This window comes from Mytilus galloprovincialis, chromosome 11 (assembly GCF_965363235.1).
Source record: "Mytilus galloprovincialis chromosome 11, xbMytGall1.hap1.1, whole genome shotgun sequence".
In the NCBI taxonomy this organism is placed as follows: Eukaryota; Metazoa; Mollusca; class Bivalvia; order Mytilida; family Mytilidae; genus Mytilus; species Mytilus galloprovincialis.
This window is the reverse complement of record NC_134848.1, coordinates 76,022,837-76,049,724: the sequence shown is the minus strand read 5'-3', so window position 1 is coordinate 76,049,724 and position 26,888 is coordinate 76,022,837. Positions and strand designations below refer to the sequence as shown.

Genomic DNA, 26,888 nt, shown 5'->3' with positions numbered 1-26,888 from the left:
TGTACTACGATTGATGTTCAGATCATTTCTTCTAGAATATAGCATTTTATATTGGGAAAATAACCCAAACACAAACAGTAAGTACAACTCTGTATCAATGACTTAGCACTAAAACCATACTACTCATTATTTAATTCATATGTTCAAATCGAATTTCCCAAAACTCCCAAACTTTTTTTGCTGTATGATGCAATAGGGTTCTTTAGTCACAAAAATTGCTCAAGAACTCATCAAACTTAGTTCATTGGTATTTTTTAAACATTTCATGTATGAATGGTAATTTCCTACTTTTGTATCCACATCATTAAAAAAGAATGTTCTTTAATTTAATGTTCGGTGCTGTTAAACATGTACAGCTTACTGGATCTGTCTGCATCATTCTCACAGCCAAATGTTAACATAAATGCTTGATCACTGTTTAATTAACTGCTATGTTAAAACGCACTAATGATTTTAAATACATGTGTAACAGTTGTCTCCCATATACCTGGTCTACCCCCTTAAGATCGAATATGGAGACAATGTAAGACCCAACATATGGCAAGGGTTTAGCAAATATATCTCTGGTTACATATTTCTGGGGTTGACAAAAAAGTTTAAGATTTTTTACCCTATGAATGATAAGTCATCACACATGTCACATGATAGCTCACTATTAACCTATTAGCTACATCAACTTTTTGATATATATATATATATATATATATATATATATTGTCACAACTAACATTTTAAATTTTGGTATAGAGTTTGATATAAATGACAACTCTTTGCACACTTCAATGGCATTTAATACAGAACATTTTCCGCAAATATTTTAGAAATGGCTATTAGACATCGGGGTTTCTCTCTTCTATGAACATTGTTAGAAGCCTAGCAATAAATTCTTAAATTTGAAAGTGCTTACCAAACGATATATAATGGCAGAATGCATTAATTCGTATCATCATTGCAAGATCTATTTCATGTTAAGATTGTTTTAATAATCAAGTCACCTCACGTTACAAAATATTTAAGCAAAACACCAAATACAAAAGTGTGGTGTTTTGAGACATTCCATATATGGTATGTTGATGTTGAAGGCTCACAATTGTAATTGCAGGGTTATGTTTCTATAACTGTCAATCATGTCAAATTCCAGGGAACATTTTTGAACATTTAATAATTCTTAGTTGTTTGGAATGATTTCGATAATTACTAATGATACATGCATTTTCAATAGTTATTTGGCCTTATATGAAACTACGTAATTCAGTTACGTGTTCTCCATTCTAACCTCATTTCAATTGAGAGATTGCAGTTCGTAGATATAGGAAGATGTGGTATGAATTCCAATGAGAGAACTCTCCATCCAAGTAACAACTTATAAAAGTAAACCATGTTTTCTACATTCAAACAAGACTTTTTATAATAGCTCATTGTATAACATAGCAGTTCAAATACCATCAATATCTATTTGTGTACTTGCAGATGTCAATACAGTTAATTTAAAATATATTCATATGAATTTTTGATACATTAATATAATCGAATGCACATATTTCATGGCGGATTTATTCTTACCTGTTTCATGTAAGCGAGGAAAATTCGAAGTTATTTTTATTGGATGTGAACTGCATTTTATATTCTTTTTTAAGCGTTATTTTCACTTTTTATTTGAAAAATCCGGATGTTATATGTGTCTTATCTCACGAAAGTCACATATATATTGAACCAATGCGTATCTCTTTACGTCAAAGTCCTTGCACTAGAAACCGTATTTACAACCTTAAAAGAAAAAGAAAAAAGATTAGTAACAAATACGTAATTAACATCATATTACCACAGGTATACTTAGAACTCTTAATATGCTCTGATACAATAGTTGCTGACCAGGTATAGCTATGGATCAACGATACACATCACTGTATACAACGTAAAATATTTTAGCAATTCACATCAAGTGAGTAAGCACAAACATGAAAAAATGGATCGAAAAAAAGTTTAAAATGTTATCTCAATAAGCAGCCATGTCTCGAATATCTACTTAATACGTAAAACTTATGGTACCATCTCTTTCATACAAAGGGCATTATTGTACTAATTCTTTTCTACTTGTAGACATGTTGGTGATGGCCTTTCATTAGTTATCCCGCATTTTGAAGATTACTTAGATTTAATATATCTGAATAAGCCTGACATTAAGTATCTTTGTTATAACGGTACGTTTGCATATATTCACACTGATCGGACTATACTATAAGGGTAGACTGTTTGCAACACACACTAACTTATGAGGACGAACCTTTGAAGAAAGTCAAATCACAAAAAAAATGAACTCAGAGGAGTGCCCGTCCTAAGTCCCAGGAGCAAGTCTGATTTTGATATGTTTGCCTTTCTTATTTACGGACTTGTATATTTCCATTTTAGTGTGATGCAGACTTAACGATTGACTATTCTCTGTATATATAAAGAAATAGCATCTTAATTTTTTATATTGATATAAACTTAAACAGGAAACGACTTGACATAGATACGTTGTTGGACTGGTGCATGATATAATTCTCCAATAATAATGTAGTATTGTATACACAACCGAACAAGGTATCAAGTCGGTTAATTGTACATATGTCACGATAATCATATAACACCATGTCAATGAGTATAATTTAAAGTGTTCATTTTATTAAATTTTATTTATATACACTAAGTTAAACGTTTTATAATTAGTTTGTTGTTGAAATATAAAACAACATGACCTATAAAGTTGACATTGTGATTACTTTATGCATTTTTGGGGTTAATGTGTGTTTGATGGTTTTACAGACAATATTGTTTACAATGTTTTAACCTACATTGCACTATCCAAAAACTTCACTCTGTGTTATTATAAGTAACTTTATACTCGCCAGTTAAATATGTGTTTAATCAAGCAGTGTTTTCTTTAAATTGATGCATTATTAGAATTAATTGACAAACATTGTGTTTTCTTGTTTTATTTTACATGTTTTAAAATATTGTTATTTATGTTTTATGAATGGAACTCCTAGCTTGTATAACTACAATATTGAGAGCTGTGAGTGTAAGACGAAGGAATTTTGGACTGTTAGTTCTTTAGAAATTAAACGTCGTATGCTACAAAAAATGTACCTGTACAAGTTATGTGTTTCAATAGTATTAAAGACTATTGTGAAAGAAAACTATATTTTTGACAAAAATCTAAAAAATATTGTTAGGGATTTTTTTTTCAAACCACTACAAAATATACTTGCAGGTATACAATATTTTCTGAAAATTACAAATTATTTTAAGTAGTTGCTACCATATGAAAGATTGCATTTAAATGAAAGCATTCGAACATCGGTTAATAATTGGCACTGTCATCAAAAAAGATGATACATGTACAATTCATAGAGGATATCAGATATGTTCCTCACGTCGTAACTACAATCCCCTTCCCTTTTCTTGAATGTTACCGATCGAATTAAACTATTTACCAGTTTTGTAATAAAATGAGCAAGACAACGGGTGCCACATACAGAGCAGGATCTGAATACCCTTCCAGAACACCTTAGTTTTTGGTAGGGTTCCTGTTGCTTAGTCTTTAGTTTTCTATGCTGTGTCATGTGTACTATTTTCTGTCCGTTTATTTTTTTCTCATTTTTAGCCATTGCGTTGTCATTTTGTTAACGATCTATGAGTTTGACTTTGGTATCTTTCGCCCGCTTGATAATATACCTGATATTTTGAAGTTTAGCTGAAAGTAAAATATTTAGTAACGTGTGAACAATAGTTGAATAGGATTTTTGGAATAGTCGTGTGACACCTTATATCCACTTTAAAATACATTTTACCGTGTTGTTGCTTGTCGACATCTTGTGTCGTCTTAATACATAGTAGACATATTGATTATATTATTTACAGCTATACAACCTGTTTAAATCAATCATTTCCTACATAAAAAAGCATGTACGAAGTCAGGTATATGGCAGTTGTTTTCCATTAGTTTGTCGAGATGATGTCTGCTGCAATAGAGTTGGAACGTAATGAAAACCATAACAAATCAAAATATAATCAGCAGACGTTTACAAACTAATAGGAATTATTTCTGTCTGACTTTAAAAGGAAAATTATAGTCTGGAGAATATTTTTTTTGTGTCTCTCAACGACAAGGAAAATTCCATACAATTATGTGTGCGTTCATTTGTTTTTTGTGTCAATTTTGATAGTTATATTGATTCGTCTCTTCTTTATCGATTTACGATACTTGATCATCAGTTAACTTTTGTAGCCTGACTGACAGAGACAAATTTTCCGAAATAATACATATCAATGTTAAAGTTTTATACTGATTGGGTTAAACAATAATTGAATACTAGTGATACATCAAATTAATGTTATAAATATTTGGTAAAAATCACAATATTGTGTATTTTAACATAAAGTGCTGGTACAATGACTTCAATTCGACTGTCAAGGACTGAGTGCGTCTGATTTTACATTGTTATGAATTTACAATAGAGAAGTGTCCTTTGAATTAAATAATGTACGTTCGTTGAATCGTATAATCATATGTATAGGTTATTTTTATTTCTTGATCTTGAAAGAGAAGCTAACTAGTTCATGTAGTTTATAGGTTTGTTTACTAGAATACAATCATACTTTTCGTAAAAGACCTCGACCACATTTATCATGTTTAAGGAAAACATAAGGGAAAAACCCTGTCGCAATCTGATCTTGATTTTAAAATGATAAAATTAGGTTTGTTTTGACACAGAGAGTTTTTAAATGAGTTTGCTAATCAACCACCATAAAATCTGTCAGGCTAATGTAAATAATAGCCAAGATATATTTTTAACTTGATATATTATGTCATTTATTCTAAAAGTTGATCACAATTCATGTTGGGGTCTCCAGTGCAAGGTCATAAATGCATCATAGGTCACAGATGTGCGGTATAGGTGATTAAATATACCAATTTTAAGTCTCGTTTGAATTTGTAACGCCACATAAAGGATTATTTGATAAGATATCAATTCACGCGTAATGTTCTCTCTGTGTATTCTTAAGTTATACTTTGCAAAACATTAACATGTTATTGAAAATATCAATATTTATAATTGACTTTATAGCTTGTTGCGTTAATTTTCTTGTATTCTCAGCGTCTGCATTTAACATAAAAATCTCCTTCCTGATAAACTTGCAAATTTCTTTTCGTCTACTGCGGCGCTTCCTCTGTGGTTGTTATGTGTGACATCATGATGTCATATATTTAGATTTAGCAATTCTTATATAAAAATAAAAACAATTGTATAAACAAAGTACATAATGTCTGAGGACTGGGAAAATGAATCTGCAGTAGACAATCTTTGCAAACAAACCTGTACTACGATGACAAACACTTAAAACAAAGTCAGAATATATCCAACTCGACAGACAAGTTAATAAAATGGCACCAACACATGCACAGGTAACTACGGAGTAGTTCTCATAGGAAAAAACAATTCCCCTCCTTCCACACAATCCGATAAAAGTAACCTCAGAAAAGAAAGAAGGAATAATGTGCCATTGTCTGCAGATAATGGCCATATACAAAGATAATTAGATATTATAAACAAAAAAGTTATCTACCTATACCATTGTATACAGAGAAAGATTGAGAGAAGACAATCAAATGACAGACTGCCAAACAGAAGACAGAGTATTTTGTTGTGAGAAATTTGAGAAACAATTATTAAAAACAATGCAATTCGGGAAATACCTATAGATATAAACACCATGTTATTTGTAGTAAATTGGTTTTTCCCATAACTTTTTTAATAACTAATCACAGTAACGAAATTGTGAAGTAAACAAATGCCTTGATGTTGTTGACTTTGTTGTATTACTATATACATTCACAGCTATATAGACATTGGTTAATATGTAATTTATTGTAAACTCCTCGTTCTGAGAACACAACAGAGAAATCAACAAACTCTTTAACAATGTATAGGTAAGCTCTGTTTTTGATTATGTATGCGTTACAGTTTGTATGATACCATCATTGTACGCGCAAGGTTTGATAGCTTGCGCTACTGCTTTTTACTCGTATTTATATATTGTATACATTGTTTAATATTCAGATAGAAGCCGTTAAAATTATTCCAGGTTTACGACGTAATTCCTCCAGACACAAACTTTATATTGAATTAGGTGTAGAAACTCTGGAGAAAAGACGTAATAAACATAAGCCTATACTATTCTACAAAATATTAAATTGGATGACACCTGCATACTTAATTGAGTAAGTCCAGCCATATCTTCCCAGACAAACTCCTGATACTTTGAGGAATGAAAATACCACTTTTCATTCGACTATTGCTAGAACTAGCTCTTATTAACAGTATCATTCCTTCCAATATAAGACTTTGGAAAAGTCTTCCTTTCAGTTTATAAAAATCCAAAAGTTCGGGTATATTTAGAAGTGTACTAGAAAAGTTTTATAGGACTGATGATATATTTAAATCTCTCAACTATGGGATAAGGAAGCTAAATATAAGTCATTGTCAACTTAGAAATAATGCTAGTAACCTAAAATCTCATTTGTTCAATCAGTTCTTATCCGAGAACACTTTTTGTGCAAACTGTCATCACCCTGTTGAGGATCACTAACATTTCTTTTTAATTTGCCCTAAGTACAATGATGTAAGACAGATCCTTCTTGATTACATTAACTCCATTGCTGATAATGATGATATAAATATTGAATTATTACTTTTTGGAAACATATTATTTTCATTTTATATGAATATTGCTATTTTAAAATCTGTTCAGAAATATATCAGTGACACTCAACGTTTTGTTTGAAACTTACTTTTTGTTTTGTTTCATTTAGTTTTATTTTTTATTTGTTTCTCCTCCACTTCAACATTAATTCATTTGATCCACTTAGCAACCGTAGTGTATCTTTCAAGCCATATATATATATAATATATATATACAACTCGTCTAAACATCAACCCAACAATGTTAGATCTGTAAATTTGCTTTCGCAATTTTTTGTTCTTCCCTCGCCGGGATTCGAACCCATGCTAATGTGATATCGTGACACCAAATCGCTTGCACCGCAGCCGTCCCGCTAGACCACATGGCCACCTGGGCTCTACCCATATATATACATATTTCTAATGACTTATAAAGGATATTTGCATGTTTCAAGGTTCTTGAATAAATAATTGCCTATATACTTAAATATACTTTGCATTTAGTAAGTAACTCTGTAAACATATATTTGCTCGTGTGTGCTCATAAGTAGCATGCATGTTGCACTATATTGCATTATTTTAAATACAGTTGTTATAATTGAATTATACCTTGTACATATAATATGGAGAAAGCTTGTATAGGCTGTGCCTGTTGTTCAATCCTTTTCATATCTCAATGAATAAGATATGTTTAAAATAAAAATTGTTTAATATGTACAGCTCTTACAACATATATAAGATTAGACCCCCCCCCCTAAAAAAAAGGAAATGAAATAAAAAAAATCAATTGAAAGTCTCCGAAAAATACAAGTGTGAATGTTTGGAATAAATGTTTATTTGTATCTTAACTCTTTAAAAGTAGAAGTGTGCTTAGGAAGGATAGAATACCGAAACCACCTGAGATTAACTTTGACATTTTAATGAATGGCATGATAAGTAACCTGATAGCTTTAAACAACCTTATCGTCAGATTGTCACGTGTAACATCTTTCGAATTTATCAACAAAGAAAGTAATTACAAGCCAGTCAAGCGTAAAGTAAAAATAACAAATTTAAGAACAATCGGATCAATACTCAATATGATAAAAGAAAACCATATATGTGCGCTTGATGTTAAAGGCCTCAGAGATAAAGACAAAATGACAAGATTCTATCAGTTTATTAAAAATAAAAAACAAAAATTGGATACTATAACTAGTAACTATTTCTATTTAAGTCATGTTACAACCCAAAGTAAGGGCGTAGCCGTTATAATTGATACTAGGTTAGAATGCTAAGTGAATAATGAAAACAAAGACAAAGACCGCAGAATACTAAATGTTAATCATTAAAATAGAAAATATAATTAATTCGCTCATTTACATCTGTGCACATAACACAGAAACTGAAAGAAACAAGTTCTATAAACATGTGTCTAATTATGCAGTTGGAACAGGAATAATACGAGGTGATATGAACAATGCACTATCAAATTTAGATTGAAATCTCAGTAAAGGATATAAGCCGATTACAGTCCATTCTGAAAAATATATCAGACAGGTCTGAGACTGCAGGCCGAATTCTTGTTTAATATTTTACAGAATGGACTGTTATAGGCTTAAGTCTCCGGGTGTCATTCGGTTTAACGAGAGAATTGATCGTGAAAGAATATCTAACGGTGGTCAAGTACTGCTAGACGATCATGAAAGCTGTGGTACCGGATCGTGAAAGACATTTCATGTAAATTCGTGTTCAGAAGCTGTGAAAACATTGTTTAATTTTCAAAACGCGGAACAAATCAGAACAAAAAATTATGTCTGTCAAAATGGTTCAACTTCTTTAACATTACTGTGCAATAAGAAAAAGAAAATATGCAATTCTTTATGAAAAAAAATAACAAAAGGCGCAATGCATGTCTATGGAATTAATTAAAAAAACACGCTATTTGTACCTATCATGGTCATATTTTAATATATCAAGATATTTTTGAAATTTAATCTTTGATGCCCTGTACCAAGTCTGGAAAATGGCCATTTTTACATTATAGTTCGTTTCTGTGTGTGTTACATTTTGGTGTTGTGTTTCTGTCGTGTCGTACTTCTCTTATATTTGATACGTTTCCCTCAATTTTAGTTTGTAACCCGGATTTGTTTTTTCTCTATCGATTAATTAATTTCGAATAGCGGTACACTACTGTTGCCTTTATTTGATATATCTGATGGTACAGTAAAATAAAAGTATGCTCTACCCTTAAAACGATTAATTTGTTGATGAAATTCTTGAATTTTGTTGAATTTTCATCAAACTTGATCGTGTAAGATCAGGCAACGCATTATGTTTTATCGTGAAAGATAATGCGTGACCAGACTTAATACTAGTAATCAGAAATCAATATTTCTATTACCACTTGATATAGGCGGCACGGTAGTATTTGCATTCCAGAATTTAGGTTGCTCTTTTGTGTACCCTACCTACAAAAAATGACCTAAGTCAATGTATCTGAACAGTGTGATTGGACAAAAAATACAGTATCAACTGAACACTCTTTCCCCAACTGAGGGTTGAATCAGGTGTAGAAAAATATGAAATGATTTTACAAACAGATGAAAATTAATTTTTAAGAATTGTGTATTCACTGCATGATAAAAGACCAAAAGCACTAGTGGCCTTAGGTTATTGAAAATAGCAAAAAATAGTAAAATAAAAGTACTTCAGTTAACTGTGAATGTAAAATTTTTTGCAGTGTTAGAAAGTGGTGAAAATTCTAAAAGGCTATCATTATCCCTTATGGGCCAGGAAATCCTACCGTGCCACCTTATTGAAGCCTGTAACTATCTTGATAAGAATGAACATTAAAGCTTTTTTTTTTCAAATACAATACTCATCCTCGAAAGTTAACAAAAAAAAACCCCAACTAATACGTGTCTTAAACGGTGCGAAAAATACAGCCCTGAGAATCCGCCTAGTACAATTCAGACAGACCGCCGCTATTTAGCCAATAGTATGTGTATGCAACGTTTTCATCAAAATGTTAACCATCATCCAAAACATTACCCAAAATATTGTTCATGTTGTTCAACAGTACTTTCTTAAGTTATATGTATCTTTATACAGGTATACAACATAGCAGATGTGGGTTGATTTCCAATGAGGTAACTATATACTACAGATTAAAGAATACTAGAGCGCATTTTCTGAAATATTTCGTCTTCTTTACTTATGATAGTATATTTTTGAACGTCTGTAATATTAAAGATTTTACTAGAATTGTCAAATACGCTTAAGATTCATACACAAGAAGGAAGGACATTTATTTCTTTATATTAATCAGAACACGTGACATTTCATTGATAAATCGTATAAATAGTTATCATTGATTTAAACATGAAACACTTATACCCTGTTATAATTTGTAATATATCTTGTTTACCTTAAATGTGATAAAAAATTCCGTAGCAAGTGAACTTTTAGCAGAATTTCCAAATTTTATTCTTCAAAAAATATAATTCTAAGTCAGCGTTTACTGTTGTCAATGGCCATTCGAAAATAGCAGTCATATTTTTTTTTATTTTCCCTCTATATTTGTACCTTTTAATTTTTTAAAAATCATAACAATTTCATTTTTCGTCGCAGTTAATTTTTATATAGCAGATAAGATGAAACAATCTAAAATTAAGATATTTCATTTTTAAATCAATGTTTTCTGTTGTCAACTGAATTTTGAAATGCACAGATGTCATACGTGTACAGTTTACAAACGAATCAACATAATATAAAGGTTGACTTTATAAAAGTTTCTGCTCTTCCACTTTTATTATTTAGAAATAAGAAGTTTTTATTGATACACAAAAATGTATCAAAATGACGTATTTTGTTTATGAATTTGATATACCGTGCATGGCCATGATATATTTCGATAAAAACAAATAACAATAGAATAACACAGATACATTCGTAACCGAGATTATACTATGTTAACTTACTAAAATGATGATATAATTAAAATACACACACGCGATATCATGTGTCATAATAAATTATATCTCGGTGAGCATTTTAAAACTATCAGAGTTAAAAAAAAAATTCTTAAAAAACTTAAGTTATCTCGCTTGGAAATCTCCAATATTCTTGAACATAGTCAATAGTTCATAAAAGGAGGTCCAGGTCAGATGAATTATGCCATACATATCTGTACAAACATACCGTACACCAAATATAGGTGTTCCGATCCTTACAGTACCTTAGAAACTGACAAATTTAAGAGTTATGTTTGGTCAATTAAATCGGAACATAAGTTCGAAAGTATATGAACCCTGACCGTCAGCCATACATAGACATCTTACTCTCATTCAATGTATCAAATTCACATGACGTCATATATGAAACATAAAGACAGACATGAACACCATACACCAAATACCGTGGCGCTATAGCATACAGGTATATAAGCGAAAGGCCAAACAACATAAATCGAACATTATCAAATGATGCATGATAATGAGGTCAATGTTATTTGAAAATTTGCAGAAGTAGAGAATGTACACCTTACAACCATAACAACAGACAGTTATCCTATAGATTAACGAATCCGCGATACGAACTTGACCACAAAACTTAAACTTCATCTATGAAATATTAATTATCATATAATTGAAGAATAATTTAAAGGTCTTCGTAGCATCAAATCTTTCACGATCCTTTTCACGATCTCCAAAAAAAGCGGAACACGATCTTTCACGAGCCGAAAAATCTATTTTGTGTAAATATTTCCTTGTTTGCCAAGGTTTAAGATTATGTTTATAAAAATTATAACTATGATAACTGTTTGATTCATTTAAATAGAACGCTCTTATTAGGAGAAAAGTAGTTTATTTTTTGCTAATTTGTTAAAAAATCATGTTGGTTTACATTTTTTATGTCATTGAAATGTCGAGTAGCAATCTGCCTTTTGTTGTTCTGTAAAAACTATGTACTTTTAAAACTGAATTTTCTCACATACTCATCATAATGTTGAACCATTTTGACAGACAGTTTTATTTTGTTGTAAATTTGTCTGTGTAATTAATTAAAATATATTATTTAGTGACCTTTCATATATATTCTCGATTAAATGTCTTTCACGGTCCGGTACCAGAGCTTTCACAATCGTTTCGCAATACTTGACCACCGTTAGATATTCTTTCACGATCATATCTCTCGTTAAACCGTCTGACATCCGTGATGTCTGACTTAAAACATTGTTGAACACGTTGAGTATACGTATCATGATTTTTGCATTCGAAAGAACTACTGTAACTCTGAATATATTACGAGCATACCTTTACATGCGTTTTGTGTTCCAAAATGAATAAAGACTTGGAAATCACAAATCCCAAATGCAAAAAACGAAAACATTATTAGTGATTGTGCTATTAAAAACTTTGGATTGAAATCAAATGCGTATGTATATATTTGATTTAAATGTGGATTACAAAGAAGTTTAAGCAGCTGATAATGGGAAGTTTTAATATATTATATTTTAAAATGTAGTCCTCTCCTATTAGTGTATAGTTTCTTGTCGGGTTTAATTTCTTACTGGTTGAATGAGAAAATAAAAAGGTTTACAATAAATCATATCGAGTGCAATCGTTTTAATTTTGTGTTTTTCTTCGGAAATTTCAAGAGAATATTAATTTTACACAACTGGTACCACCTGATTATCCCCCCCCCCCTTTTATATCTATTATTTTCCTGATAGGTCGTGTCAACGTTTTTTCTCGTTTATATTTGTATTGATGTCCCATGCATTTTAAAAAAATGTTAACGGAACATAGTTTTGTAGTTTTGTCTCTCGATTCCTTTGGCCAATTTTTTTTTCTGATGTTCTTGTATAACATACAGCGATCACTGCAGAAAAAGTGCGAATTGAACACACGGTTGTTTTGTTTAACAGAAAACCTGCAGTAACGTTTCCCTTACTTCTTTCCAAAACAACAACTTTTAAATCAACGCCGAAACCTGAAAAATATAAAAACTATTGATAATTTTTCCTCGAGAAACTGTTTTGACGAGAGACAAATTGTTTTATCTTACATCCTATACATTTCCAGGAATATGATTGGTTAAAAGCGTCCGCGTGCAAACCGTGTATATTTGATATTAGGTTAGTAGGGAGGCGGGGCCTATCTCATACACGGTTAGTAGTGGAGTTACGTCCCTTTATATTCCTTATTAGGTAAGAAGGGGGCGGGGCTTATTTCATACACGGTTAGTAATGGTGTTATGTCCCTTTGTAAAAAACAAAACGGTACTGAGAAAAAAATCTTAAAAGTTCCAACAGACGACGAAATTGATGATTCAGATTGAAACAAATTCATAAAACACATTTAAACCTTACAAGTCGTTATTGTTGGCATGTTTATGTAGGATCAATGGAAGTATTTTCTTAGCGCTAACAGTATTGAAGACTTGCTCTTTTTGAGAATCACTAGTCTTAATTTCACACGTTAAGATAGTCGGTAAGATAAATTCGTTACATAGTGTGCTAGTGACGTAATACGGTATATATGGGGTCACTAGCACACTATGTAACTAATAGTATTGGAAGTTGACTTTAATAACATTTTTTTGTTATTGTCATTTGTTATTTGGTTGTATATTTTTTCTTTCCACATAATTAAAATAATTGGTGGAATTGATAGTTTTTTTTCAGTGATTGGACTATCATTTACCTGTAAGAATCATTTATGCTACCTTCAGCTTTCAAACATTTTTATGAAAGAGGAGGACTATTCTAAAAAATATTGGACAGTTAAAGGTAACATAATGGTTTCTTACAGGTAAATGCTAGTCCAATCTCTAAAATAAAGAACGGGGACAACAATATAATGACGTCACAACAATATTTTACTAGCAATAAACGCAAAAATATAAAACTAGTGAAAAGTTTAAAAACATTAATTAAAACGCAAAATCTTATAGATATATGTCGATATTTAAATCCCCAAAAATTCAATTCACCTGGAAAAGACAAAACTTCAATCAAGCAAGTCGAATTAAGTACTTTGTAATAAATAAAGATTTTGTGCTCAATACAAAATCAATTGACATTAAACCCGCATTAATAAAAAGTACAGACCACCCAAAATGTTTCTTTTAAATTACAAAGCGTAACAGCCGAAAGTTAATGGCCGGGATACTGGAAATTTCAGAATTCTGTTTTAGAAGAAAATGATTATTGTTAAGAAATAGAAATAATAATTGGAAAATAAAACTGCATCATGCAAGACACAACTACGGACTTGCGTTTTCTTTGGAATGCGATAAAACATGATATTAAACTGTTGACAATAAACTATTGCAAAAGTAGAGCATACAATAAAAGAAGAATGAAATTAAACAAATGGAAAACAATTCAATCATTTAACTGAAAAACATTAGAAAAATTAAAACAATGAATGTTTGCAACAAACAATCAAATTGAAAATCAGTTAGAAAAGCATTATGAATATAAAGTTAAAGGCTCCCAATGAAGATCGAAACAAGTATGGGAAGAACAAGGCGACAAAAATACAGCATACTTTTTAGGTCTAAAAAAACAACAAACAAAGAAAAAAAAACAAAAAAGAACAAATTAGCAGATCACCAAGAAATATTGTTACAGATCAATTGAAATACTTCAACATGTTCAAATTGAAAAGAAATCTTACAAAAAAACTATATTCAAAAGAAAATGAAAATATTGCCCAATCATGGGAATATATTTACAGCACTGAAGTAAATAATAATCTATCAGAACATATGTCAGGCGTGCGACGAATATGTTACAATAGGGTATATGTGAACCATACATGCTAGTGTTTAACGAATTACAAATGTTATTTAAGTTAAACCAAAAAATCAAATATCTACATTAACACAAGTTTTCCACAATCCACAAAAATAAATATTCACGAAGATGAATGAATCTACAGCAAACAAAAATATATATATATATATATAAATGCCTAAAAAATCAACCTAACGATGTTAGAGTAGATTTGATTCGATACTTCCTCCCCGGCGCCGGGGCTGGAACCTGTACTTTATTTTCTAACTTCTAAGACAACACCGCCTAGCATTCCGCAGAGACCTTTCCCCTCCTCTAACTCTAGCTTATAAAAATAAGCTTTCGTTTCGGGAGGTGTTACCTTCTTGTAGGAATTAAACAAGGATCTCTGATACAATACACGAAGAATTTATATAAATACACTATGATCTTATAAAAACACAAAAAATAAATATAAAAAACCCATATTAAGTTTTTTCACAATAATTTAATATCAATTACACACATTCCTACATGTTTAGGGAATACAATTAAAGTCGCCAGTGAAATATTTCCACTTGTTTATTTGTTTGTTTGTTCTTGTACTTTATACGACGTTGCTAGGGTATGTTCCTCGACCATTCAAACATGCCTAAATTCTGTTCTTGCATCTTTTACGGGAACTAGTACTGACAAAAGAAAATGGTAGACAAAGATAAAAATACGTTATAGCAAGTTAATTTACCATTCTAAAATCGTGAATACAAAACATGGCGAATAAAGGAATACTATATATTGCAATATGTCATGTGCTGTTGTAAAAATATGGGTACATCAGTCATCATCGTATAACAATTTTAAAAGGAACAATTTAAAAGAATACAAAAACATCTACTATCTACGAACACATTCATTGATTTGAGTGTCTGACGTCAGAAACATTTATACCTCTCATAAATTTGTCGTTCAATGTGCATACAAACGATTTTAAAATTTTTCATAGGCAATGTTAGAATACAGGGTTAAAAAATCAAAAGTATGTAAGAATAAATTTCAGAAATTGACCGAGATTTAAACTAGTCCAAAGTTATATATAGAATTTAAAAGAATCCACAAATAGTTAATTCCACTACGCGATTGAATGATTTTGACGTTTGTGGTTCAACGTATATAGTAATTCATAATAGAAATATATCATAATGACATATAATAGAACAATATCATACTGACGGGATCTTTTAAAGTACAGAGTCACGTTATAAGAAGAAAAGAAATACAAAAAGTCGCATATACAAAACAAACCACAAAAAAACGAAAGCCAATACAAACACATGACCTTCGCTGTCCCCGATAGAATTACAACTCAATTGTTAGTACTTCGGTAATGATATGATTTATAACAAACCTGTTAAACGTATTATGCATAGGTTTTTTGTATAATCTACAATATCTCAAATTAATCTAATAAAAAGATAAACTATATGCGGTTTCTCCCCTTTGAAAAAATACCTCAAAATCAGTTTAACACACTTAAATGTGTATAATATGTAATATTAAAACACCTTGATACTTTTAAGTATGTTATGACTTAAGTCCTTATGTTGTTTGAGACGCTGTATTTTAACGATTTGGAATTATTGATGTGTTATTGACTTGCTTTGACATAATGTTCCAGTGTAATTTGAACTTTTATTTTTTTCGGCAAACATTGTATATAGTGTCGATCAAAATAAATCCGAAATATGCAGTGAGTTCATGATAAAGAAATAATTCATATCCCCTATAAAGTATATGGTAGATGCATCTAGTGGGAAAGGTTATGTACAAATAAAACTTTCTAAAAGATTAACTGAGCCTTTACAAATAAAGGTAGCAAATAGCCTGCTTTAACAAATCATATGCTTTTATAACGCTCAAACCATTACCTTCTCTTGTTCTTCTATTTTTGCGGTTCACGTCGCATCATGCCCATCGTATGCTGATGTTGTATCGAGACTATATTATCAGGCCATACATACATGCAATGACAATATAATACATTCAATTAATTATCCTTATAACTTTCTTTATTAGCATTAGAATGAAACTTCACCTTAATAAATTTGAAATGTCTGCGTTTCATAAATTGAATGTAAAGAATTATTTAGAAATATAGAAAACAAACAATATATAAATAAACAGTTGATAAAGAAGGTTTAAAAAGTTTGTCCGTTGCTTTAAAATAAGCTTGATTAAAAAAGAAAAATATTTTATTATACAAAAAATGAAATATTGCTTACAAAACATTCTTTGAACAATGTTTGAAAAGTACCATGTATAAGAATGTTTAAGGATTTTTTGTTACAGCTTATATAACAATTCTAATTAAATAATTCATCAAAAGAGGTAGATTACCATAATATATGTAATAAAATATGTGATGAATTGAAAATCTATTATTCTTTATTTAAGAGATAATTTCTTTTGCGTAATATAATGACAATTGTCCTGTGACAAAAAAGTATTTCGTAATCATTAAATCGTTGTTTGATATCTATAAAAGTTATGATCTTAAATTTCTTTAACAACAATATTTTTTAAGTGACAATACATAAAACATTTTATTTTTATTTTGATCACATTTCTAATAATAACCAAATATTATTAAACCATTCATTCCTACAAACAAGCAACCTTGTATTCTCACATGAACAGTTAGTACTGTTAGTATGCATTGAAATATTGAGAATATTGATTGATAAATAAACTAAACATACAAATTAGAATTTAGGATATAGGTTTAAGCATGCAATGTGTAAAAATATGAATACAGGTAATCATCAACATATCTTGTACTGACAACATGCATAATTAACCCATGAAACAGTTCAAGTATGACTATGAAAACTTCAAAATATTGTGTATCGTCATTACTTTGGATATGAACATCCTATTTGATGATATTGATGTTATATGACATAATATTTTCTAAAATCATACTAATATATAACATACATATAATTGATGTATTATAGCAAATTCAAACAAATGCTTGTTTTATTTAAGTGTTACATTCATGGTCTTAAATGAATTTCAGATGAAAAAAGTTTTTATGCACTAACAAGAAATTAAAACACTTGGTTTCGATTTTAAAACAATGTCTACATTACTTTGTAATAAAAATTACACCACTTACCTGGACAAAAGTTAGCATATATGTCGTCACACAAACACTGAGCTGTACCATTGACAGGCTCTATATAACAATCACCAAAACCACAGTCGTACGAGGTACACTGACTTTCTGTTTAAATTTGAGTGTAGAATTAAATCAATAATAAAATTGATAATAGAAATGGGGAATGAGTCAAAGAGAAAACAACCCGACCTTAGAAAAAACACACATTAAAACGACGTTCTGCTTGTTGTCAAGGCATTGTCATGTATTTTGACATTAAAAGTTAAAATGTTGTAAGATTGTCGAGTGTTACTAGTCTGGTAACTTATTTGAATTTAACCTTTCATGAAGGTCTTAACAAAATTAAGATTGCCTTTACTAAGTTATTTTTAAGGATTTGAACGTTTATGATGTAGATTTGACTGGAAAAGCGTCGATACGGATTGAATGTTTAAAGCATTTCTTCCTCATTATCTTTTTTTAAAGATGAAATTATTCTATGTTCCAAAAACTGACTAAAAAACAAATTTCTACAGTTTCAATGGAAATAAATTTGAAGCTACCATTTTCATTTGAATTGGACAGGACCAGTTAACAATGTAGTTTTTGAATACTTAGGTATATACGTATAACCATCAATGTTTGCCAAAATGAATGACAGACCTCCTATATTAAATTACCTCATCTTAAGTGCCCATTTTTATACTTAACATATGAAAATTTAGTTGTTTCATTACTTTTATGTCGCCTTTAAAATAACTAAATATGCACCTTGACAAAACTTCCCGGTCCATTGTCCTATACATTTACATATAAGTGTATAACCCATTGCCACACATTTCCCACCATTGAAGCATTGTAGACAGTTATCAGCTGAAACAAAAGAATACTACCATGAATTGTAAAAGACATTATTATTAAATTGTTATATCAAACATTTTCAAATAAAATAACCTTAACAGACCTATAGAATTTACCAGTTTTAATATTATTATTGAAATACAATGCATTGACATATTTTGTTGATGTGTAAAGCATATATTGATTACTGATGCAGTTTTATTTTAAAGCATATGTAAACGTTCACGTTAATGTCGTGGTTTTAATGAAAATATGCAGAGAAATGAAAATATAAATTTTAATCAGTCTTTTTAATATGAAATCAGATATACGAATTATCCTTCAAACTCATAAGACAAAGACAGATTGACGCATCATTGATCGACGTTATTGTTAAGTAGAAAAAGACAATAGTAGCATATATGTTCATTAACGTTTCTGCTCTTGATTTCTTTTCTATTTAAATTGACAACTTTCGACTTTCATTGGGGAACAGTATCTTTCAAAGCCAATACTAGCAACCAACACAGATACCATGATAAGAAAAGCACGATCGGGAATATCGTATTTACATGAAAATTGATACATCTTATTTATTCACATCATTCTAAGGGTACAATATTTCCAAATATTTCTGAAGCTCGGTTGTAATTTCTGATTTAATGTATGCTCATTTTGTAGAAAGCAGTTTTGGAGAGCAGTTGGCGTACCTAGCAATATAGCGTTGTTTTCAAGGACACTTATGCTTTCGAGGGATAAACAAGAGACGAATAGATTTATTTTCTTTCATCGTTCAGTACATTCTATAAAAATCTGGTTTTATCCATCATTTTCTACATAAGAAAATCACTGTACCAACAAAGGAAAATTATAGTTGTTATTCTTTCTATTAATGTGTTAAAACTTTAACGTGTTAAAACTTTTGACATTTGCCACTAGATTAGAAATTTTCCGTTTAGAAGTTTTCTTCGAAGTTCAGTATGTTTGTAATACACTTTTCATTTTAAACACAAGAAGAACTCATACATGTTTTTGTTTCGTTACTCGATTCATCAGCAATATTAATACCAAACATATTTGTTGTATTTGTGTTTTCAAAAAGTTTGCAAATGTACTGTATTATTCTAGGGTAATTGTCCATTCAAATTAATTTGTTTGATCTACAGGAGATAATGTGTTGTACCTTTTGTATTCAAATTTGTTTGTGTTGGTTCACATTATTAAATGACGTTTTTTTTTCATTGAAACAAACTATCTTATTTATTTGAAATTCTGTTGTTTGAGAAGAGAATTCATGAATTCATGAATTATAAAAAAAAAATTTAGAATGGAAATGGGGAATGTGCCAAAGAGACAACAACTCGACCATTTAGCAGACAACTGCAGAAGGTCACCAACAGGTCTTCAATGCAACAAGAAATTGAATGTTTCACAAATGATATTTGATATGTTCCCTTCCCTTTCATGAATGTAAACTACCGAATTAGACTATTTACCGTATTTGTTATAAGATGAGCAACACATCTGCAGGGAAAACGGTAGTATTTATTTTTCCCAGCATTAGGTTGGCCTTTTGTGTACCCAAGGCAGGTGAAGGAAGTCAAATTAGGAGCGCTGTGATTGGATGTAAGGGTACAATATATTTTTTATTTATCTATGAATAACTGCAGTGTGTATATTTACAATATAAATTTTAAAACCTATTGAAATATTTTCTAGAGAATTATTCGAAAAGACTTGCAAAATTTCATAAATTTGGTGCAAAATGACGGTGGGCATGGATAACATAAACAAGCTCCGTTGGAAGTTGGTCATGATACTATTTGGCTTTAATTTTTAAAACAGAGTAATAAAGTACTAACACAACATATAACTGTTTTATCCAGGTTTTTATTTTAAAAAGTGGTAAATTTAGAAAATGTTAACATTGTCGCCAATGGCAGAATACATAGTACCGTTTTCCCTATACTGAAGATAGCAAGGGAAATCAAAGTCACTCAAACTTCAATTCTTTTATACTATTTTGAAGCTTTTGATTTGTACATTTGATTTTTATCACAAAGAATAGAAATTTTTCACTGAGAACAATACTGTGTTGAGAAAAGTGCTGAGTCATCATGATAGGTCAAATTGTTTGGTAATGATATAAAACTTTATTCTAGGATGTCAATATTAACTATATTGTGTAAAATGCACCATATTATAGTTCTTTTGTATTTGATTTCACCTTTCGCAATGATTTTTTCAATTGGAAACACCAGAATTTAAGTCGCGACAAATATTTTTTACTGAAATGTTTGCCTTTTTTGCTGCGTATTTCCCTAAATGTATAACTTGGGTATTTCTGTAAACATAATCTATTAAAATGGGAAATTGTCTAGTTTAGTTTGTACTGTTTATGGAATTAGGCAATATTTGGTCACATTGAAAGCATTTTCGGTGTTAGAATTGTTCATCTAAGAAAAAAAGAGGCCCACTTGAGGCTAAATTTACATAGAATTTATACTCTCCTGTGTAAAGAATTGTTCACATTCTTGATAATGCATGCAGCAAATATTTCAAAAGTGCTTCATTTTGTAGTTTCTTTCTTTTATTATATCAGACATCAATAATTTTTCATTTCCTACTGTTTTAAAGGACTTTTGTTGGAAATTAATACTCCCAAGGGACATAATTCAGCTTTTTCATTGATTAATACAGGCAACAAAGGCAACTTTACAGCTGAGAAGTTTGCATATTTAATGTTTAAAGTGTCTAATATCTTTGTTTTCATCATCTCAAGACAGAATAATAGATTTTATAACAGGCTCTAAAAATTTTAACCACAATATGGCATATACTAAAGCATGGAATGGAGATTAGTATGAAAAATCTTGAAATTGTGCATTTCTTGTAAATTTTTGATAAAATGAATACAAATTGAATGGAACTGTCCATTTTATCTGTTTTAATGGAACTATTTATCATTCTTTTTAAATAAGATAAAATATGATTGGATACAGGTTGTTTATTAAGGCTTTTCTGAAAGAAGTAGAGAATGAGGTAAACCAGCATGTAGGGGTGGGGACATAAAATGATCTATGTTTCTTTAAGTACTGGGGACATACAAGTATTTATTATAGCCAAGGTTTTCACAATAGCCCAGTATTGCATTAATAATGTCATAAGAATTCTTTATATCTTTATGTCACAGTATAGGGAAAACGGTAGTATTTATTTTTACCAGCATTAGGTTGGCCTTTTGTGTACCCAAGGCAGGTGAAGGAAGTCAAATTAGGAGCGCTGTGATTGGATGTAAGGGTACAATATATTTTTTATTTATCTATGAATAACTGCAGTGTGTATATTTACAATATAAATTTTAAAACCTATTGAAATATTTTCTAGAGAATTATTCGAAAAGACTTGCAAAATTTCATAAATTTGGTGCAAAATGACGGTGGGCATGGATAACATAAACAAGCTCCGTTGGAAGTTGGTCATGATACTATTTGGCTTTAATTTTTAAAACAGAGTAATAAAGTACTAACACAACATATAACTGTTTTATCCAGGTTTTTATTTTAAAAAGTGGTAAATTTAGAAAATGTTAACATTGTCGCCAATGGCAGAATACATAGTACCGTTTTCCCTATACTGAAGATAGCAAGGGAAATCAAAGTCACTCAAACTTCAATTCTTTTATACTATTTTGAAGCTTTTGATTTGTACATTTGATTTTTATCACAAAGAATAGAAATTTTTCACTGAGAACAATACTGTGTTGAGAAAAGTGCTGAGTCATCATGATAGGTCAAATTGTTTGGTAATGATATAAAACTTTATTCTAGGATGTCAATATTAACTATATTGTGTAAAATGCACCATATTATAGTTCTTTTGTATTTGATTTCACCTTTCGCAATGATTTTTTCAATTGGAAACACCAGAATTTAAGTCGCGACAAATATTTTTTACTGAAATGTTTGCCTTTTTTGCTGCGTATTTCCCTAAATGTATAACTTGGGTATTTCTGTAAACATAATCTATTAAAATGGGAAATTGTCTAGTTTAGTTTGTACTGTTTATGGAATTAGGCAATATTTGGTCACATTGAAAGCATTTTCGGTGTTAGAATTGTTCATCTAAGAAAAAAAGAGGCCCACTTGAGGCTAAATTTACATAGAATTTATACTCTCCTGTGTAAAGAATTGTTCACATTCTTGATAATGCATGCAGCAAATATTTCAAAAGTGCTTCATTTTGTAGTTTCTTTCTTTTATTATATCAGACATCAATAATTTTTCATTTCCTACTGTTTTAAAGGACTTTTGTTGGAAATTAATACTCCCAAGGGACATAATTCAGCTTTTTCATTGATTAATACAGGCAACAAAGGCAACTTTACAGCTGAGAAGTTTGCATATTTAATGTTTAAAGTGTCTAATATCTTTGTTTTCATCATCTCAAGACAGAATAATAGATTTTATAACAGGCTCTAAAAATTTTAACCACAATATGGCATATACTAAAGCATGGAATGGAGATTAGTATGAAAAATCTTGAAATTGTGCATTTCTTGTAAATTTTTGATAAAATGAATACAAATTGAATGGAACTGTCCATTTTATCTGTTTTAATGGAACTATTTATCATTCTTTTTAAATAAGATAAAATATGATTGGATACAGGTTGTTTATTAAGGCTTTTCTGAAAGAAGTAGAGAATGAGGTAAACCAGCATGTAGGGGTGGGGACATAAAATGATCTATGTTTCTTTAAGTACTGGGGACATACAAGTATTTATTATAGCCAAGGTTTTCACAATAGCCCAGTATTGCATTAATAATGTCATAAGAATTCTTTATATCTTTATGTCACAGTATAGGGAAAACGGTAGTATTTATTTTTACCAGCATTAGGTTGGCCTTTTGTGTACCCAAGGCAGGTGAAGGAAGTCAAATTAGGAGCGCTGTGATTGGATGTAAGGGTACAATATATTTTTTATTTATCTATGAATAACTGCAGTGTGTATATTTACAATATAAATTTTAAAACCTATTGAAATATTTTCTAGAGAATTATTCGAAAAGACTTGCAAAATTTCATAAATTTGGTGCAAAATGACGGTGGGCATGGATAACATAAACAAGCTCCGTTGGAAGTTGGTCATGATACTATTTGGCTTTAATTTTTAAAACAGAGTAATAAAGTACTAACACAACATATAACTGTTTTATCCAGGTTTTTATTTTAAAAAGTGGTAAATTTAGAAAATGTTAACATTGTCGCCAATGGCAGAATAAATAGTACCGTTTTCCCGCACTTGAGATCACCCCTAGTTTTTGGTGGGGTTCGGGTCGTTTATTCTTTAGTTTTCTACGTTGTGTAATGTGTACTATGTTTGTCTATTTGTCTATTTTTCATTGTTATCCATGGCGTTGTTAGTTTATTTACAATTTATGAGATTGACTGTCCCTCTGGTATCTTTCGTCCCTCAAGCATTATATTTTGAAAGGTCACAAATGATACTACTTACGATGACATGTTTCTAGCGCAGCTGACTGAAGCGATGTAACTAATGTTCCGTTGCTACATTTAGCAGTTGTTCCTATAGAAGATCGTTCAATCAACCATGACCAGAATGGAAAAATACTGCAGTCACAATTAAGTGGATTTCCTGAGAGCTCCCTAAAAATACATATAAACTGTCAAGTCCATATAGTTTAAGGACAAAGAAACCTCACTTCGGTACTGGCATGAAAATATGGATTATTTGTGTTATTAAAATTTGATGTTACAAAATGATAGAATTATTATAAATTAAGGAATGTGTCTTCCTCATGCATAGCTCTGATTCCTTTCACGGATTTGGCTATATTTTTTTATATGAGCTTTGGATTTCAAATATTTTGGTCACGAGCATCACATTGTCAAAATGCGCATCTGGTGCAAGCAAATTTGTACCGTTAATTTAATCAATCCGGTGATGATATACATTTCAAAAAGAAAGACCTTCACAAAATTTAAAAATCGTCTAATATCAAAATAGAAGAATATTTACAGCTATGTGTAAAATCACATGGGTTATACAAAAAACAATACCATAATGTGAATGGATAGAAAAAAATGAGAAAAACCAATGTGAATATAGCTCTTATGATACGCATAGACAGTTTTAAAGAAACAATTGGTCCCGATTGTATTATCCTGTAGTAAAATATTAAAGAAAATATCCTGTAGACTTTTTCTATATAGTAGTATTTCTAATTTACGTACACAAAATACATTGTTTGAAACAAAATGCTTTACTTTCAAAATGGAAAAAAATAACTAAATGTGCTCACTTAAATGATCTTACTCTTCGTATTGTAAATCATGTTTAGAGAGTTTGCCTCACATATGTCATTACTATAACTATTCTTCAATATAATGTACTCTAACGTTTTACCCTATATTTATTTTTAAATTTCTCGGTAAGAACTGTTATAGAACTCGTCAATTACATAGAACATTTACAGTTCCAAACGGATGTTATAACAGATCCCACTGGTAGCTTATTGATCAATACATGATTATCATACATCCATGAATGAACACGATGATGGTTTGGGAAAAACAACAGTATGAAACAAACTAACAAGATAACAAAAGTAACAATCCATAATTGCAACACATAATTGGCAATGATAATTTAAATACTTAATATCAAATCGTGTACATACGACTGCAGATGTCTACTAGCTATATATATATAGTTGGACTGTTTATATGTTTTCTTCATTCGTGAAGTAATTATAAACTTACAAGAAGGTTAAAGATGTTAACTTTCCAAAAGCGTGTTCTTCAATATTGCTGATATTGTTTCCATGTAAATATCTGTAATATTTATAATATATATTTCATCTAACATATGAAAAAAACACTGCTGCAACTTAATTAGCATAAATGTTTTGTTGATATGGAAAACGTAAAAGAACTAATTATTGTGTGTTGAACGATTAAGTAATTTGGTGACAATGCATATTTTTTAATATGCAGTTCATATAATGGAATGGTAATTTGGAGATCTGAAATGTAGTAGCAATGTAAGAAGGCTAGCATTTCCGTCATTTCGGCTTTGGTGGAAAGTTGATTAATTGGAAATTTTACCGCATCTCCTTATATTTCATAATGGTTTGAATTTTCTAGAGAAGAGCAAAAGTTTTAAAAGACTTAAACTAATATTAACCAAGAGACTGAAATGTTACTGTGGCAATTATACTACACATACTCAAAATGTTCCAACTTTTACTAAAACTACAAATAAGAAGTGTAAAGTCACAGGCGCGTAGCTCCCTATACGCCAACACGCAGTTGCGTGCACATCAATTCGGCATGCAAACAAAAATTGCAAAATAAAAATTTATAAATTAAAAATTTAAAAGATACACATATGAGTATATGCTGTCGCTTTTTCAAATGATGTAATGTCATTAAATAGCGGCATTTGGTCTCAAAATTAAAGTTTTATTGCAGATGACAAAAACGGACAGTAACATGAATCTATTACAAGATTAGGATTTGTTATACTCGTGTAGTATCGGAGAACATTATACAGAGTACTGTTTATCTGTTTGGATGAGATGTACCAATCGGCCATTAGATTTATCAGAACCCTTCGATATCGTTAAATATGCCGATGCGATGTGTTCGACAGACTACCAAAGCCAACCACCCTGTAAACACGCAAAAACAGTCTTGGAAAGTCTCATTATATTTTGCGTCCATAGACATGATAATTTATGGAACTGGAGTCTCGTCTGATATCAGTCAGAAAAATCACTGCTTTGCGCATATCTGCTTCCTCGTGTTGTAGAAAATACAACAAACGAACAAATCGCAGCATTCCAATTAGCATTAGTTACGATTTTCTTGATGTCTTCAAGGTGTTGATGTCAGTTAATAAATGCCCAGCTGTTGCTATCTTATAAATTGCATATCACATATCTCCATTTATCATTCTATCAGCCAACTTTTGTACAAATAACATGTACATGTACACAAACAAAAATATTTGTACTTGTACTTTTACAAATAAAGTCTCATGTTACCCCACTTCCAAAATGAGCAAGCGGTAACGTAGATATTTAGTTTTGCGTAACTGTTCAATTTTGGTCTTCCTCGCGGTCTGCGTTTAAACTTTTTCGATTTTTTTGAAAAAAAATAGAGGCAATGATTTAAATTTTAACAACTAAAGTTCAAAGTGACGGGTGTAAATTGTAGGATTGATTGCTTTGATTATTGGTTGGTTAACGTCCAGTGGAAAATATTTCATGCATGCTCAGGACGAGAACAAGTTAACAATAAATACAATAGGTAGGTTTTGCAATAGAGGCAGGGCATCCGCGATGATGGTCGGGAAAATTTTAACTGACGCTATA

General features: G+C 30.4%; 1 protein-coding gene across 1 annotated transcript in view; it reads right to left on the bottom strand.

The window, feature by feature from the left end:
- Positions 1-14,978: 14,978 nt before the first annotated feature.
- LOC143052814 (neurogenic locus notch homolog protein 1-like) overlaps positions 14,979-26,888 on the bottom strand; it is a 314,515-nt gene continuing 302,605 nt past the window's right edge. The window contains exons 4-7 of the transcript XR_012971252.1: positions 24,005-24,156; positions 18,419-18,520; positions 16,416-17,773; positions 14,979-15,179 (exon numbers count right to left, since the gene is read on the bottom strand). The gene's annotated coding sequence lies outside the window, so the exon portion shown is untranslated. The remainder of the gene's footprint in view (positions 15,180-16,415; positions 17,774-18,418; positions 18,521-24,004; positions 24,157-26,888) is intronic.